The sequence below is a fragment of the Solanum tuberosum genome, unplaced genomic scaffold (genome assembly GCF_000226075.1).
Source record: "Solanum tuberosum cultivar DM 1-3 516 R44 unplaced genomic scaffold, SolTub_3.0 scf00187, whole genome shotgun sequence".
NCBI classification, from domain to species: domain Eukaryota; kingdom Viridiplantae; phylum Streptophyta; class Magnoliopsida; order Solanales; family Solanaceae; genus Solanum; species Solanum tuberosum.
Genome location: NW_006239111.1, coordinates 66525 through 85512, shown reverse-complemented (window position 1 = coordinate 85512; position 18988 = coordinate 66525). Strand labels below are relative to the sequence as shown.

The 18988-nt window shown below is 32.5% G+C and overlaps 1 long non-coding RNA gene across 1 annotated transcript in view; it reads right to left on the bottom strand.

The window, feature by feature from the left end:
• LOC107061988 (uncharacterized) overlaps nt 1-2727 on the bottom strand; it is a 22305-nt gene extending 19578 nt beyond the window's left edge. The window contains exon 1 of the long non-coding RNA XR_001474352.1: nt 2487-2727. This is a non-coding gene — a long non-coding RNA (uncharacterized lncRNA). The remainder of the gene's footprint in view (nt 1-2486) is intronic.
• Between the last annotated feature and the right edge of the window lie 16261 nt (nt 2728-18988).

The following is an 18988-nucleotide window of genomic DNA, read 5'->3' as shown; positions in this document are numbered from 1 at the left end:
TTGGGGGGGGGGGGGGGGGGTGAGTAAAGCAAGGAGAAACATTATCATCTGTGGTGCTCATTATTGTTGTTGGGGTACTTTCTAGATCTTTAAACGATTTGTTTCTTCACAAAGATTTCAAGGGTTTTGGGATGTCAAAATGGAGTGATAATATCAATCATTTAGCGTATGTTGATGATACTATCATTTTCTGTACTGCTGAAAAGAAAACGCTCAAGTTGGTGATACAAACTTTAAAGGACTATGAGCCTCAGTCTGGCAGAAAATTAACAAGGATAAGAGTGCTTTCTTTGTCTTTCACTTGACAGCAAGACTAATAAATCATGATATTGAAACTGCCACTAGCTTCAGCAAAGGAAGTTTCTCATTAATGTATCTTGGGTTTTCAATTGTACATGCTAGGAAAAGGAAAACTAACTTTATTGAGCTAGTGAAGAAGGTGCAAAAGAAGCTTTAAGTATGGAAAGTTAAGCTACTATCCTTTGGTGGAAAACATGTTCTTATTAATAATGTCCTTCAAAGTATTCCAATATATCTATTATCAGTCATTGTCCCTCCTAAATGTGTTATTCATGACCTACATAGAATCTTTGCAAGATTCTTATGGAATTTCAAGGAAGAAAGGAAGAATAAACATTGGGTAGCATGGTCTGATGTTTGTTGCCGAAAGAATGAAGGTGGACTGGGCTTTAGATCTTTATTTGATGTATCTAGGGCTCTTTTTGCAAAGCTATGGTGAAATTTCAGGAACAAAAAATCATTATGGGCAAATTTCATGTGGATAAAATATTGTAAGAAGCACCACAGGTTGTTGAATGTAAAGGTGGCTCACAAGCATGGAAATACATGCTACAAGAAAGAAATTATTTTGATGGGAACCAAGAAAGGGATGTGATAGTACATGGTATGACAATTGGACTGAGTTAGGTGCTTTATGTTATGTATTACCAGTTACTCATGCTATGCAGGATGGAATGGAGGATGTTAAGTCCTTAATGTTGGAGATAGCTGGAATGTACCTCTGTTGACTCATTTGCTACCTATAGAGGTTGTTAATCATATTATTGACAAGGTTAGGGTGGTGCAAGTTGATGAAGATTGGGATAAACCATGGTGGAAGCTAACTAGAAATGGTATATTCACAATTTCAGGGCTGGAACTTTATTCAAATATTTGGGTCAAGGGTCTTCCATTTAAGAAAGATTTTCTAATGTGGAGAGTGTGTAAAAGGAGAATTCCTATTGAAGAGGTGATTATGCATATGAGGGTGGTGAAGAGTGTGACTTGTTGTTGCAGTACAACTGCTATAGAGACTTTCCAGCATTTATTTTGTGCTTGTCCTGATTCAAAAACGGTGTGGGATTACTTGGCTGTTGCAGCTACTGTTCAAGGTCCTTTTATTCAGTTGAGGAATAACATTCTTAAGTGGTGGCAAGCTGATTGTGCTCCAAAATTGAAGATTATCTTTAAAATCATACCTGTCATGGTGATTTGGCACATACGGAAGAGTTTAAATGTTATATATCATGGAGGGTGTATGTCGGTTCACTATTTATTATCATATCTTAATAGGAATATTTATTTGCTTACTATTACTAAGTATCCTTGGCTAAATAATGTTCCTAAGAGATGGCCTTTCATTGTTCAATATCTATATGAGTACACACCAATCCTAGTCACAAAAATTATTACTTTGATTGCCCCAAATAGGGGACTGTTCAAATGTAATTCGGATGGGGCATGTAGAGCCAACCCTAGGCCTATGTCCAGTGCTTTTTGCGTTAGGAATGACAGTGGAGAGTTTGTGTATTCTGATACAAGAACAACATGGGACGTTTTGGTAACTGAAGTTGAAGTAATAGCAATGAGAATGGGGATTGAATTCTGTGTAGCTCAGAGTTTTCTTCCAATTACTTTGGAAACAGATTCATTAGCTCTTAAGAACATAGTTGATAGGGTGTGGGAAGTTCCTTGGACCATATCGATGGAGGTTAAGAAAATCAGTTCGCTAAGAGAGAAGGTCCTCAAATTGGTGGAGTGACTCACATATTAAGAGAAGGGAACAAAGTCACAGTTTTTTTTTGCTAACATAGTTTTTTCTTTTGCAGGTACAAATCATGTTAAATACACTAACATTGAATAGGTACCAAATGAAGGAAGAATAATCTTGCAAATGGATAAATTAAAAATTCCAAATTTGCACATAAGGAAATATCAAAATAAGTTTTATAGAACTAGAGCAACAAACAATCAATGAAGATATTTCACAAGGCGGACATGATAGGAGTTAATAAAGAAAATCTTATCAATGGAGAATAGGGACATACAACAATTTCCGAAGCAGCTTAATTCATAGACATGATATTCTTCATCCCTGAACGGTGGTATTAGCTCCGTTCAAAGCTCAATTTGTTAAGCGATGAATTAAATCAAATCATATGAAGCTTCCAATTGAATAAGAGGATTAAGGGTGTAGTGGTACTCACTGACTGTATCATTTTGGCTTTACGAAGCTACGTTGAAGGATCCTTCACCGAGCTAGAGTCATGGCGCTTATGAGAATTCTAAGCGTCCCCAGTGACTTCTACTCAAGCTAACTTTCTCTTGGACCAAAATGTGACCATTATTTGGAGTTCTCTGCTGGCCATTAACCTTTGTTCGCTGCCACATCGGAGTTCCTTTGTCTCTGCGAAGAAGATGAAGTTGCAGTAAGAAGGGTGGCGCACTTTCGTTTTCCAACTGCCCTGATCTTGTCTGATTAGGTTGTTCTTTTGTTTTCAGGTCTGGGCTGTTGTTGGCCCTGGACTCTTTAGTTTCTTGTGTAATTAGTTTGGTTTTATCAATACTATGGCCTTCATGGCCTGTTTAATTAAAAAAGAGTTAAAATATATTACCAGATATTTAAAATTGTTGTGTGAAATTTTATTTTTACCTGATAAATAATTGAGCGGTATGACTCCAAGGAGAATCGATCCTGTGTCAAGCATCAAGTTTAGTTATGAGTTTTCATCTATCAATTTATTATATGATTGCTGAATTTTTAATATAATGCAAGGTTCAAACAAAATTTACTAAGTTTCTAAGAATCCTTATCTGATACCATGTATTCATCTATGTTTAAAACTCGAAAAAGGAAGAAGAAAAATCATATTACTGGACAAGCATGTTTAACCTTCAATTACTTGAAATACACTTTTAGTGTCTTTGCTTATAAATATAAACGAATTTTCAGAATATTGTTTCATTTAATTATCCATGTGAAATATTAAACTTGTATTGCTACTCCATATTTCAGGGCAATATCTTTCTAAAAATAATCTAAATATAACATATTTTGTATGTTAAGTAATGGGATAAGGCACAGGTACCCCCTAGACTATGAATGAAATCCTAGAGACACACCTTAACTTAACTAGGGTCTTATTACCCTCCTAAACTAATTTTAAATAGAATAAATACACCACAAACACTGACATAGCATAAAGAGTGTGCACACTCTCTTGAAGGCAAGTGATGAGTGCACAAATTGAGCACATGCCATTTTTTAATTGGTAACTTTATAATTAGTTAGTATACATTTATTGATATTAAAACTTTTATATATTTAATTATTATTTCTTTCTTTGTAAAATATTTATTTTAATTTCTTTCTCACTTTAAACTTTTTTTGATTAATTTATTATCTTTTCACTTTTAATTATATTTTAGCAAATTTGTGTATTTTTTTTAAAATAATTTAAAATTGACCTTTAATTTTAATATTTTTATTTTTTTCTGTTTTGTTTGATTTTCTTCATGTATTTTGATATCCGTTCGAAATTCACTTATTTAAAATACAAAACATTTAGAATTAAATTTCAAATCAAATCAAAACGAAAGACACAGAAAATAAAAAGAGTAAATAAAATCAATAGAAAAATAAAAGAGAAAAAACAATGAATGAAGGTAAAAAAAAGTTTTGATACAAGGTACAAAGAATGTGTATTAACTTAATTTAAATACAAGATAAACAAAATAAGAATGTTTTTTTTAAAAAGAAATTAATTTTAAAAAAAAACTACACACGTGGCAGGTGGGTGTATACAAACACAACCAACTTGGGTGGTTGAAGGTGACACATCAGCACAAAAGGTGCACAAAAGTATGAAAAAATGAGTTCAGGGAGGTAATATGACCCAAATTAAGCTAAGATGTGTCTCTGAGATTTCGGTCATAGTCTAGGGGTACTTGTGTCTTATCCCTTAAGTAATCAAAAGTCACTTTTTAATTGGTTGAAAATTAAATGTGTTGAGTCATATATTAAGAACCAAAATTAGAATTTTCTAATAATTGAAGGATCAAAGAGGTTCCTAAAGGCTCGATTTCTATTTAGGATGAATAAACAAATAGCAAAAATATTGACAAACGGTAATCTTAACAAGAAATTGTTTTTCTTCTCTGTCGCCGTTGAGAGAGAAAATGACCAAATGAGGCCCCAACCTATTACCGAATTTTCAACTATAAAATTATACTTTACGGGGGTCCTATTACCCACTGAACTACATAATTTAAATTGAAATTATTACCAATCCATGCGCCATGTTTGCAAACATATTTGAAGTACCTACTTTTAATGGGTGGGTGAATTAGTCACATTGTTGTGCTTAGGTGGACATCCATGTGGTTTTATTATTTATAGGTTGGATGCCACATTTAGTCCATTAAAAGGGAGGGTAGAAGGGATCCAATAGTTAGACAGGTGGAGTAGTTTTGAGCCCAAAAATAGTTAAAGGGTATATTTGATCTATTTTAAATAGTTGAAGGGTAATTTGACACTTTTCCGTAAATACAATACATATTTTTCTTATAAGTTATATGTTTAAATTGAGAGAAATGTCTTAAATCAATGACATAAATGTATATTTTGTCTGACAATTGAGAGTCAACTCATTTGATCCTTTCTTGAATTATCAAAATACCTAAAAAAAACAATTCCTTTCAAAATTCCTAAAAACACGAAAATTTAAATTCAAACCAATTCACATCCATCAAAATATGTATCTCAATTCCACAAATTTAGTTGGAAAGCTTATTTTTTTGAAAGAAATTTATTCAAAAATTAGATGCAAATATTTTATTCATAGATTCAAAATCATTATTTTGTAATTCAAATTCAATGTTATTACTTAACCTAATAATATTGTCTAAAAATGTAATGTGACTTTTCGATAACTTGTCACTTAACTTAATCGCATTGCAAATTACTCTTTTTTATTATAACAAAAGTGAGCATTTAAAAGCTAAAATGTTTGACTAAATTAAACTTCTCAATGAAAGGTGGCTTTTTATTTTTCACCTATGTAATTGAATGTATTTATTTTTATAAAAAAAAAAAAAAATAGGATAGAAATGAGATTAACTTATATCCATGGACAAGAAAAAGTACATCGCCAGTTCATTTTTAAACTGACGGTTTACTTTTCTTTTCAACTTCAGCGGATAGTAGTTAATCTCTAAAAAAAATACTTATTTCAATTTAAGTATGTACATAGTAGCAAAAATAGTAGCATGTATTATGATCATCATTCATATTCATATAGAAAAAAACATTAAAACAAAATATTTTCTAAAAAATGAAGAGTGCAGTAAATAAGTTTATCAATGAAGCTAATGATGAATAATAAAAAGAAAGAGAAGAGAGTTTAACATTATATTGTTGTAGGAATAAGAGATGTTAGAAGTAAGAACTTTTTTCCTACTCAAATTTCTTAAGAGAAGATCTTTTCTTTAATACTCTTTCATATCCTTAAGTTTTTAAATACAATGAATTTTTTCTTGTAAGCTATATCATTGAATTGAGAGAAATATTTGAAATCAATAAGATATTTTATTTTTTTCTCTAACCATTGAGAGTCAGGTGTCAATCCATTTTCCTATTGAATTATCTAAGTACAACTAAATTTGAAAAATAATATCTTAGAAAATATGAAAAAATACAAAAAAAAAAAAAAAAACCTCAAAATTAGTTTCACATCTATCATAGTAAGTATCTGATCAGTTTCACATAGTTAGTCAAAAAACTTATCTTTCTAAAGAAATTAATTTTAACTTTACATGGAAATATTTTATCCATAGATTCAAATCGTTATTATGTAATTTAAATTCAATGTTATTTCGTAACTTAATAATATTTTTCCTAAAATTATCACGTGACTTTTCAATAGTTTGTCACGTGACATAATTACATTGTAAACTACTCTTTATTATATATTACTAGTGGTGTATGGCCCGTGTCAACACGGGCCCAACACAATATCAGTATTATAGACAATTGTCAAGGAATCATCAAGCTATCGACGACCTCAATAGACAATAATATTGCATGGCATATTTGATTTTCTGTAATAGTAAAATACTCGTTCATGTTCAAATGCTACAAAGGTGAGGAATGAGTTATCACAAAATGAATCTTTATCCAACGAAAAGTAGTGTATCATTATGAATTATTTTTTTACAAGGCATAACCTCTCAAAAAAAAGAAATCATCGCAAGTAGTAATATACAGCTAATACAATACAAATTGAGCTATTAAACTTTAAATATGATTTTTAAAATGTTTTCATTCTCATGACGTCTTTGCTTCTATATTTGATGTTTGTCCTCACGGCAAGAGTGGCAAAACCTTTAATAATTTTAATGGATATCATGATACACATTACAAAAATAAAATAATGACATATAATTAAATAATAATAATAATAATAATAATAATTTAAAAAAAACAAATAGGTATGAATAGTTTACACTCGAGCTCTGTTGTTCAAAAGAAGGAACAATTTCAACAACTAATTAAATACATTTTCAAATTTCAGATTTGCAAACAATAAACATAACTAATCATCCATTAAATGAAGACACAATACATAGCACAAGTTCATCAATTCAGTAAACAAACATGTATAATATTTTCACACCATTTTCATAGTGCAAGAAGGTATATTTTCACTGTATGTGTGTGTATGAAAGATAGGGGACATATCCCTTTTATTATTATTACCTGGTAATGATAGTATTATATAACCCGACAGAAATGGTAGAAATGGTACACAAAAGACTGCAATCACAAAGAACATTATCAATAACCAATATAGGAAGCAAACTGAGGCAACAATAATCAATATTTGTTGGTTTTTTAATAAAGAAATAAAGAAAATAACAGAGAAAGACTTTGAGAGAAAAAATAATTGCAGTATTATCAAAAGGGGAATTATTTTATTAATAATTCAGAGACTTGCATTTATAGATATAATTCCTAACTAAAAATAGAAAAATAAGATACTAACTTATCACCTTAATTCAAATAACAAATAAAAAGAACTAACTCCTAAATATAAGTCAAATAGGACTCTAATAACATAATTAAAATACCTAAAAATAAGCTAATTGTTTTATTTTCTTGCAATATCCTGAGACATATTCTCAACACTCCTTCTTGGATCAGGAATTGTAGATTGTAGTCTCATCTGAAATTGACCTTGTGAACAAACTAATTCATCCTTTGTCTTGCAAGGCTTGTGTGCATCTTCTGTTGGATTAAATGAGAAGCTCTTATCTCTCATTTCAACTTGTAAAATCTCTTGCTTAGTAGAATCAAAAATTCGACAATATTTGTCTCCAAATAATAATTTAAATCATTTTTCTATTAACTGACCAACACTAAGCAAATTTTTATCAATATCAGGCACATAAAGAACCTCTGAAATTATTTTTGTACCTGATTTGTTTTAATTGAAATAGACCCTTTTCCTTTTGCAGGAATACAATCACCATTCCCAATTCTGACTTTCTTATTTTCCATAGGAATGAACTCTTTAAAAAGATTTCTTTCATATGTCATGTGATTTGTACAACTACTATCAATCATCCAAAAATCAGATTTTTTGGTTGAAAAACAAGTTGCCACAAATAAGTGATCTTCTTCTTCTTCTTTAGTAGTGACTTGGGAAACTGTTTCATCTTTTTGAAATTTGCTTTTGCAAATCACAACTTCATGACCTAGTTGTTTGCAGTTATTGCACTGTGCATCTGGTCTTTTCCAACATTTATATGGAGGATGTCCTTTTTTTCCACAGTTCTGACAAGGTGGGTAATTTTTCAAAAATTTACCCTTGCTTTGAGTTTTGTGGCTGGCAGTATGCTCCTTCAACCATGCCATCTTGCCTCATAAGTCTCCTTTGTTCTTGAGCCTGCAAAGAATTTAACAATTCTGCCAAGGTAATTTTGGACAAATCTTGTGTGTTTTCCAAGGTAACTATACATGCTTCATATCTTTCGTGTAACAAGAACTTTTTCAACAATTCTTGTATCTTTAAATTCAGTGCCTAGTAATCTTACCTTGTTGACAATACCAAGCAATCTGTCAGAATATTCCTTGACTGTTTCTGACTCTTTCATTCTTTGCAATTCGAATTCCCTCATTAAATTTAATACCTTCATTCCTCGTATTCTTTCATCTCCAGCATATTCTTTCTTCAGATAATTCCAACTATCTTTTGGTGATGTGAGAGTCATGATTTTCATGAAAACAGTTGTCGAAACAGCAGCAAACAAAGTTACTTTTGCCTTCGACTTAATGGTTTTATTTTCCTTGTGACTCTTGATCTGGGCCACGGTGAGATTATTTGGCAGCGGATTAATTTCATAATCCTTTTCCACGGCTTCCCAAAGATCAAAAGCCTCCAAGTAAATTTCCATTCTCACAGCCCATAGTTGATAATTCTCACCATCAAAAAATAGGAGGAGCCATTCGTGAAAAACTATTTTCAAAATCCATTTTCACTCACGGGTCCCCTCAAGAAGAAGGCTCTAGATACCAATTGTTGAATTTTTAATAAAGAAATAAAGAAAATAACAGAGAAAGACTTTGAGAGACAAAATACTGCAGTATTATCAAAGGGAATTATTTTATTAATAATTCAGAGACTTGCATTTATAGATATAATTCCTAACTAAAAATAGAAAAACAAGATACTTACTTATCAGCTTAATTCAAATAACAAATAAAAAGAACTAACTCCTAAATATAAATCAAATAGAACTCTAATAACATAATTTAAAAATCCTAAAAATAGCTAACTGTTTTATTTCTGCAATATCCTGAGACATATTCTTATCAATATTGAGCTGACGAATAAAATTACAGTGAAAATAAAGTTTTGCCAACTTTCTTCATAAAAATGGTAGATTTTTTTTACAGTCTGCTTTTGTGATGACTATTTTTCTAATCAACAATAAACACGGCGAGTAAATTGAGGCACTTTTCATTTGTCAATCTAAAAATCGCAGCAATAAAATCATGAGACAAATTGTTACGATCCAAAAATGGATGTGATGGAACTCGTCTTATCTCACCTAGACAAGTCAGCCTAAAACTCAACCATTATGATAAAATGCGAAAATAAACTATAAATAAAAGTCTAATACTTTAATATAATGTGGAAACTCATAATCGTTTTAAATATACCCCCAAAGCCTGAGTGTCATGTGTACAAGCCTCTAATGTGTTATAGCAAAATTGAAAGAAAAATACAAGTCTCAAATGACATTGTTTCTAGAAAAGAACAAAATCATAAATAAGGAGAAAGAAGGCCCGCTGAGATGACAAACAGCTACTTGGAAAATCTCCATAGGAAGCCTCGGAAAAAGAAGAGAATTGAAAGTATCACAAAGATTCGGGTTCGTAACCTACAAAAATGTAGAATCAAGGGGTGAGTACCAAACCATACGGTACTCGGCAAGTACACTTCTAAACATAAGCTAAGGGAATAGAATATGAGTACTTCTTACCACCCCAACCGAACTTCCACAACTACAACCTGCATAAAACTAATCCAACCTAACAATTCACAATTTACATAGCTCACAGCTCAACAACAACATTCTAACAATTACATATCCTCAACAACGAACTCAATATTCATCAATCACAAGTTCCACAGAAAGGCACTCACAAGATCAACAACACACAAGATCAAGTTCACCAGTAATAAAGATGTGCAATGTCAAGTATAGTGATGCATGTCTGACCTAATGATACACACCCGATGTCTCTCAATCCGGGACCCATGGCAGACATATCTATCCATGCATCCATCGCAGCATGTGACACGATCCTCGATAATAAAATTTGCCGCGACGTGCGACATGTCCCTCGATAATAGAATCCGTCGCGACGTGCGACACGTCCCTCGATAATAGTATATGTCGCGACACATCTCTTGAAATGGTACATCTCCTTTAATTTCTTATTCTTCCTCAATTCACATAACACTTATCACAACCATATCTCAGAACCAATGCAATGACATATTTACATAAATAATGAGGAGACGACCATTTTCATAACAATGCACAATTCACAACAACACAACAGTGATACAACATCAACAATGAGTCAATAAGCCTTTCAAACCATTCTCAACACATCACGCACCAACAATTAGTCACATTGCCTTTTATTACCCCTTTTTCATCATTAGAATTATTCAATATGGACAAGTCAACCAAATCACCAAGTCCGATTAATCTCCAACATATAATACAAGGAAATACACGATTCTATACACTTAACAAGGGTTTAGAAATCCACTTGCCTTAATTAATTGAACAATCATTACGGGTCTTGAGTTTTCCTCTTTCATTGAGCTTCCAAATCAGTGCAATCTAATCAAACAAATAACCACAATAAGATTCCAAAACTAACAACACCCATATTACTATGGTTTTACCCTAGACCCAAAAACTCACTCAACTCTATAATCAAGTTCCTAATTATGATGTCAATTAACATGTCAACTCTCATATTTTCCATATTTCAAGTCTAGGGCTAAGTTTCAATTTCTCCAATGTCATAAATCTAATAATATTCATATAATACAATACATATAATATTTAATTATCTATCCCAATATATTAAACTTAAATTAGAATGTGATAATACACAAGAAAATCCCAAACATCGAAACCGAGTTGAAAGCAGTGGCGTAATCTATGAGAAAACAAGTATGCATAACTTTCTTTCCTTAACCGGAATTAATTCATTATACCCAATTACCCATGATTAACTTTTAATTCCTCAATCCTTGACCATTATCATGACATGACTACAAGTCAAAATTTGTCCAAAGATCTTCTGGCCAATTACAACGATTTCAAGTTAAATTATCACAAGTGACATTATAGAAAAATTATATTGTAAGCCAAAGATTGAACACTACTACAAATAATTGTTTACCTGCCGCCTGCATCATCTTCTTTCTCATTGATGTCGCAGAAGGGTTGATATTTTTTTTCTTTTCTGAATAAAATATTTATGTATTAAAAAGTGATAAATCCTACTATCTTATTTTAATAAATATGGGCCAAGTAATATAGGGTATTAAATAAAGGAAAAACTACCTAGTTAGATATACTTTAGTACCATATATACTTAATGTATCACCATCTCCCTTTCTTTCTTAATCCTCTCAATTCCATGTCCCTAATTCAAAACTAAATCTTGATAATACAAGTATACAAAGATGTAAATTACTTTTTTTTCTATTATTCTAATGTATCTTGGTTTTACATCTTATTTATGTATCTGAAATAGAGTTCATATTTCTCTAAAGTTCTATTGTATAAACTTTTACAAATTAGGCTACGAGATACAAGCTCGAGATACATGTATCTAACAGTTTTTAAGACTGAGATACATATTGATACATGTATCTGAGATAGAATTCATATTTCTCTGAAGTTTGATTGTATAAACTTTTAAAATTAAGCTACGAGATACATGCTCGAGATACATATAGCATTATTAATGGAGAGAAGCATCATCCACCTTTGTAACGAAATGAAACTAGCTTGCACAAAGGGCAATAGAGAACCTTTCTGGTTGATGCATATGACAAGGATTTTGGTCGTTCAGCCGAGATCAATAACAAAGGAGAAAACTACATGATTCTCTGTACCAATTTCATTCTATTCAGTTCCGTTATCATAATTAGACTATTTTAAATTGCACCTCAACCTGCTGATGTATTCCTCTTTATATGTGTTTTAAAAAGTTGGCGTAGGATTCAGACGGATACAAAGGAAGGAACTGATGAAGAACATGAAGAGTACAATAACAAAATTATTTGTGTTTATGATTTCGTTATTTTAGAAAAACTTGTTAGAGTTAATACTCAAGATCCTGTAAATCTGTTGGGTTGTTAATTAGTCAACAATCAATCCTTTAATAAAGGAAATAAGTTACACCCCTTTTAATTCAAATTGATAAATTATTCATCTTAGCTTTAAAAACTGTTGGATACTTGTATCTCTGCCCTTAATGATACATGTATCTCGAGGTCAAAATATGGTATAAAAAGTAATATTACAAACTATTGGGAATTATAATAATTAGGATCTAAATTAGTGGGATTTATGTAAGATGCCCTTAAATAAATTATGGATTTAGCCCATTAGTGACAAATTAAATTAATTGTCTAAAAGTTATCTGTCAATTAATTAGCTATAGTTAAACGAATAGTTCAAAATTCTCATACTAACTTCACTGACTAATCAGGAATGACTTGGGGCAACTATCGGGAGGGATAAAACGGTAATTTGATAAAAAATTACGAAAATGACCTTTTGGGTCATTACATTATCCACCACCAAAACCCATGTTTATCCTCGAACATAAAGAATGAGAAGGTAGAATAATCCACATTACCAAAAGTATGAGGTATGACCTACCAGTCGATGTTCATCTCTCTAAGTGAGCTCCTCCTTAAGACCATTCCATCAAGATCAACTACTAAGAACTGAACTTTCAAATCAAACTTTGGAAGATCTACAAACCAGGAGTGATTATTACGCCACACACTAACCCATTAACCCAATCTGAATCGATATCCTCTAGACCATAACACAACCACAAGGGCTACTCTTTTCTCACATTATCACAATAAATTTCTGAATCAATACCGGCTACCACCAAAAGTGAGCCTAAACCAACCATCAAATATTCAAATGCACACACCATCACATATCTTATCAAGCTTTCATTCTCACAACACAATCTTTTCACGAGCTTAAGTTATAAAAATCTGATCTTTAGACATCAGGTACTCATCAAAGGAGGATCAGCTTATCTAATCCAAAAAAAAGAAATGATCAACTAACCACCCAACAAGCAGTACACTCTAGGATGCAGATTCTTTAGCTACATTGTCGGATAACTGTAACTATTCATGGAAGCTCTTCTATAAGTTCTCATATGTAAGGTCGTGCGTAACACTAGTGGTATACTTCTACTATCTCAAACAACACCAAATATTCCATAACTCAAATGACCAAGTATGCCCAAGGATCCTACCCTATCAAGAGGACATAAGAGGATAGGTACATCCGATCCACCACTAGGGATTCACCCATAGAAGTGAAAACAGGCACGCGCATTGGCACTGAATCATACTCTAAATCATATCCATAACGAAGTAGGTGGTCACATAAGAATGTACGGAGTCAAGGTCGAATAACACAAGATACTTCTTCCATAGTGCCTATATCAAACATTTTCATTCATCTAACTCCATCTCCTTGATTTTTAGCCACCCATAATCAACCAGTGTAGTCCTCATTGCAATCGTACACATACTCAATTCATCAAATCCCACATACTTCTCACAATACTCCACTAATACCAACACTCTTAATACAAACAAAAACATCATAACCACACCAACCATTTACCTTACTCTCAAACCGTCACTAGTATCAAAGTCTTCTTAGCAAAAACATCATAGCCTCCAAAAATTTTGAACTATGGCTCCCTCTCTTTCTATCCAAACATTCCATAATAGATACGGGTCCCACCAAATGTTGATACCACTAATTCCAAATCAAGTCATACCTTTCAATTGAAATAAGGCTATTGAATCGCCCAAAGTCAATTCCACGAAATTTTTCACATACCTATATTCAATTACCATCCACATTGTCATATACATCATGCCAAAATATAGAGGTATTCTTGACCACCTTAATAATTAGGTATATTATGAGCACATAATCTTTATTTAATATCAAGTGTTTATGTAACGCATCACAACAGTCTGTGTAGTCCCATCAATAGAACAATAACAATCAAACTCGAAATCCTTAATAATCATGTAGAACTGTATTCCATCCTTTAGTGAATCCATAAGTTAATTACCATAATTTGAACAACATACCCCACATAAATACACCGAATTTCCCATACATCACTGTTAGTTTCCTAGATCAAAACTCAGTCTTTATAAATGTCACTGATAAACTCCTAGTAAATCTATACCGGATTAGTTCACATCTCATAATCATATCTTAATTCAAAGGAAAAAATCCTTGTAACCTTCAATTCTAAACCAAGGGTCTATACGAGAGGTTTTACTCTTTCACCTTTCTTAAATTCTTCCCATGTCAAAATTCCAAATACGTTGAACTCTTCAATACACCACTCTTATTTCATTCGCTAACTCGCTTACAATTCTTATCCTTTGACCAACAACCCATGAAATTTACATCATCCTCTAAGCAAAAACTTTAAGTAAAACCCTCTTTTATGTCCTTTAGTAATCAAAAGTAACCAAATTTACAACTTAAATTATGCACAAGTTCTTCCAAAAGCTCAATACTCAATGCGACCAATCATTTCTTTCCTTACCAATCCATACCTTGACAAAACAGACTAGCACAAACATAGACTCACAATGAAAAACTTGAATTCGTATTCCAACCGTACAAATTACCAATCTCACAATCACAAAAGAACTTATCACTACACTCAAGTTGAAGGTATGTAGACTTCTTCCTAAAGTCTTATCCAACAATTTTTAACTCATATAAACGATGTGTAACACTATCATCATAACCATAGTAAAACAAATGGAACCACGTCTGTCTGAACCCAATTCTTAACTCCTTACAATCAGAGTAAATATATTTGCTCTCGTTTCCTCCAAAAAGCTAAACTACATCTCACTAATTCTTTCCACTTATGACTCTAGCTCCTTTCAATTCTATTCGAGTGGTGTCTCAACACCTCCTAAAACTTTTCGTGCAACCACGTTACTCATCGAATAGTAACAAAGCACAACCTTAGATACTCAAAAGTCTTCATTACAATACAAAAAATTGTTTAACCAATAATCCTTATCATATAGTTGCATCTCAATCGTGATCCTTCACAAACTCTTCTTACCATCATGCTCACCTAGTACTTGTCATCACTACGAAGTCAACCTTGTCATCAATATGACACCTTAAACCCAGTTATACCAACCAAATCCAAAGGACTAACCCACTTTTATATGCACTTTTTACTAAAATCTTCAATTACCTTCACACAAGTATACTCTTTGGGACTTCCTTTACCCATAAGCTTGTCATTCTGATTTCTATCCACTCCCTTGGACCTTAAGATGAAACCACCGGTCCTCATTTAGAACCCCCGTGATACACTTCTCAACTTAACACATAAATATTGTACCAACGAGCCACCACTAAAATCTTCCTTATACACACTGCTTAACCCCAAACGTCTGCAGTAACAACCTAGTTGGTTTCTCAAATGTGAATGCAACATCAAATCTCATTATACGAGCATGTGATACAACTGATAACTCTTTAAGTAGTTAGTATTCACACTTGAAAATTGACGTATTCGTTTCCATATACCACTACTCCACTAGTACCACATTGTGAAAGTGTAACATCCACAACTACAACACCTCAATACCTACTGAAAAGATCGTACTCAAATAGCCCACAACATTTCTACCCGTTAAGTAGTTGCAAAATATTATCAAATATGTTCGGTCTCTAGTCCAAAGCGTTATACATTCTTTTATAAATCAGGTCGATAGTAGAAGTGACACACTTCATAACTCTTACCAAGTAAGGATCGGTAGAGTTATAGTAATCGTATCATGTCCCTCTTTGATGTAGACTCAATATATAGTCATATTAGAGGTTCTAACATCAATTTTAATCATTTGCTAAGCAACCCATATATGTTATCACAACTTTATTAATTGTATTTTCCAAAGTTACAATGTTCATTATCTAGCCATCCTTTTAATCATTCCACTTCTAATTGTTGAATCACTCAAGATATTGCATATACGACACAAGTACTATTCCCTGTACTAGGGTAACTAGCCTGAAAAAAGATAACGCATTTATAAAACCCCTCAAACCATTATTCAACCTCATCATTCGAATATCCTCAAAATGCATCATCGAGTCATCACCTTACTCAACCCTTTCAAATTGCTGAACATTAATCTGAACACACATTCTTTCCACAAGTCTATCCCTTCCACTTTAATACCAGGTCTAACATCCAAGCAATATATGACATTCAAACTACTCACATGAGGAATTACACACGAGTTATTACTATAAGTGAGAATGAATGGAATGAAGCAATAAGAATCAAAACGGACAAAGGATGCACAATAGAAATTCAAAAGAGTGAAGAGTTTTCCTAAAAGTTACAATAGCCTCTCGAAGATAAGTACATACGTCTCTATACTGATCCTTGGGACTCTATAAGACTCGGTTTGTATACACATGAGACCTATGAACCTGGGCTCTGATGTCATTTTTCCAAGACCCAAAAATGGATGTGATGGCACTCGTCATATCCCACATGGGCAAGTCAGCCTAAAAATCAACCATTACGATGAAATGCAGAAATAAATTATAAATAAAAGTCTAATACTTTAATATAATGTGAAAACTCATAATCGTCTTAAATATATCCCCAAAGTCTGGTTGTCACGTGTACAAGCCTCTAATGTGTTATAGCAAAATTGAAAGAAAATACAAGTCTCAAATGACATTGTTTCTAGAATAGAACAAAATCATAAATAAGGAGAAAGAAGGTCCGCTGAGATGGCAAACAACTACCTCACAAATCTCCATAGGAAGCCTCGAAAAGAAGAGAATAAAAGTATCACAAAGATCCGGGATTGTAACCTACAAAAATGTAGAATCAAGGGGTGAGTACCAAATCACACGGTACTCGGCAAGTAAACTTCTAAACAGAAACAAAGGGAATAGAATACGGGTACTCCATACCACCCCAACCAAGCCTCCACAAATACAACCTAGATAAAACCACTCCAACCTAACAATTCACAATTTACATAGCTCATAGCTCAACTACAACACTCTTAACAATTACATATCCTCAACAACGAACTCAATATGCATCAATCACAAGTTCCACATAAAGGCACTCACAAGATCAACAACACACAAGATCAAGTTCACCTATGATAAAGATGTACAATGCAATTAAATGCAATGTCAAGTATAGTGATGCATGTCTGACCTAATGATAAACATTGTTGTCTCTCAGTCCATGTATCCGTCGTGGCGTGCGCCACAACCCTCGATAATAAAATTTGTCGCGGCGTGCGACACGTACCTCGATAATAAAATTCATTGCGACATGCAACACGTCCATCGATAATAGTATCCATCGCGGCGCATGACACGTCCCTCGAAATGGTACATCCTCTTTAATTTCTTATTCTTCTTCAATTCACATAACACTTATCACAACCATGTCTTAGAACCAATGCAAATGACATATTCACATAAATAATGAGAAGATAACCATTTTCATAATAATGCACAATTCACAACAACATAATCGTGATACAACATTAACAATGAGTCATTAAGCCTTTCAAACCATTCTAAACACATCACACACCAACAATTAATCACATTGCCTTTTATTACCTCTTTTTCATCATTAGAACTATTTAATATGCACAAGTCAACCCATCACCAAGTCCCATTACTTCCCCAACACATACCACAAGGAAATACACGATTCTATACACTTAACAAGGATTTAGAAATCCACTTGCGTTAATTAATTGAACAATCACTCTGGGTCTTGAGTTTTCTCCTTTCGCTGGGCTTCCAAATCAGTGCAATCTAATCAAATAAATAACCACAATAAGATCCCAAAACTAACAACACTCATATTAATATAGTTTTACCGTAGGCCCAAAAACTCACTCAAGTCTATAATCAAGTTCCTAATTGTGATGCCAATTAACATGTCAACTCTCATATTTTCAAATTTCAAGTCTAGGGTTAAGTTCCAATATCATAAATCTAATAATATTTATATAATACAATACACCTAATATTTAATTACCTATCCCAATATATTAAATCTAAATTAGAATGTGATAATACACGAGAAAATCCCAAACATCGAAACCGGGTTGAAATCAGTGGCGCTAATCTATGAGCAAAACAAGTATGCATAACTTTCTTTCCTTAACTGGAATGAATGAATTCATTATACCCATCGGTCATCATTAACCTATAATTCCTCAATCCTTGACCATTATCATGACATGACTACAGGCCAAAAAAATTCCAAAGATCTTCTAGCCAATTACAACCAATTTCAAGTTAAATTATCATATGTGACATTATAGCAAAATTATATTGTGAGCCAAAGGTTGAGCACTACTACAAATAATTGTTTACCTACCGCCTGCATCATCTTCTTTCTCATTGATGTCGCAGAAGGGTTGATATTTTTTTTTCTTTTCTAAATAAAATATTTATGTATTAAAAAGTGATAAATCCTACTAACTTATTTTAATAAATATGGGTCAAATAGTATATGATATTAAATAAATTATGAATTTAGTCCATTAGTCACAAACTAAATTAATTATCTAAAAATTACTCATCAATTAATTAGTTATACCTAAACGAATAGTTCAAAATTCTCAAACCAACTTCACCGACTAATCAGGAATGACATGGGGCAACTATCAGGAGAGATAAAATGGTAATTTTATAAAAAAATATAAAAATTACCCTCCGGGTCATTACATAAATATTGTTTTATTAACTTTCTTCATCAACGATGTTAGTTCTTGCCCCCCCCCCC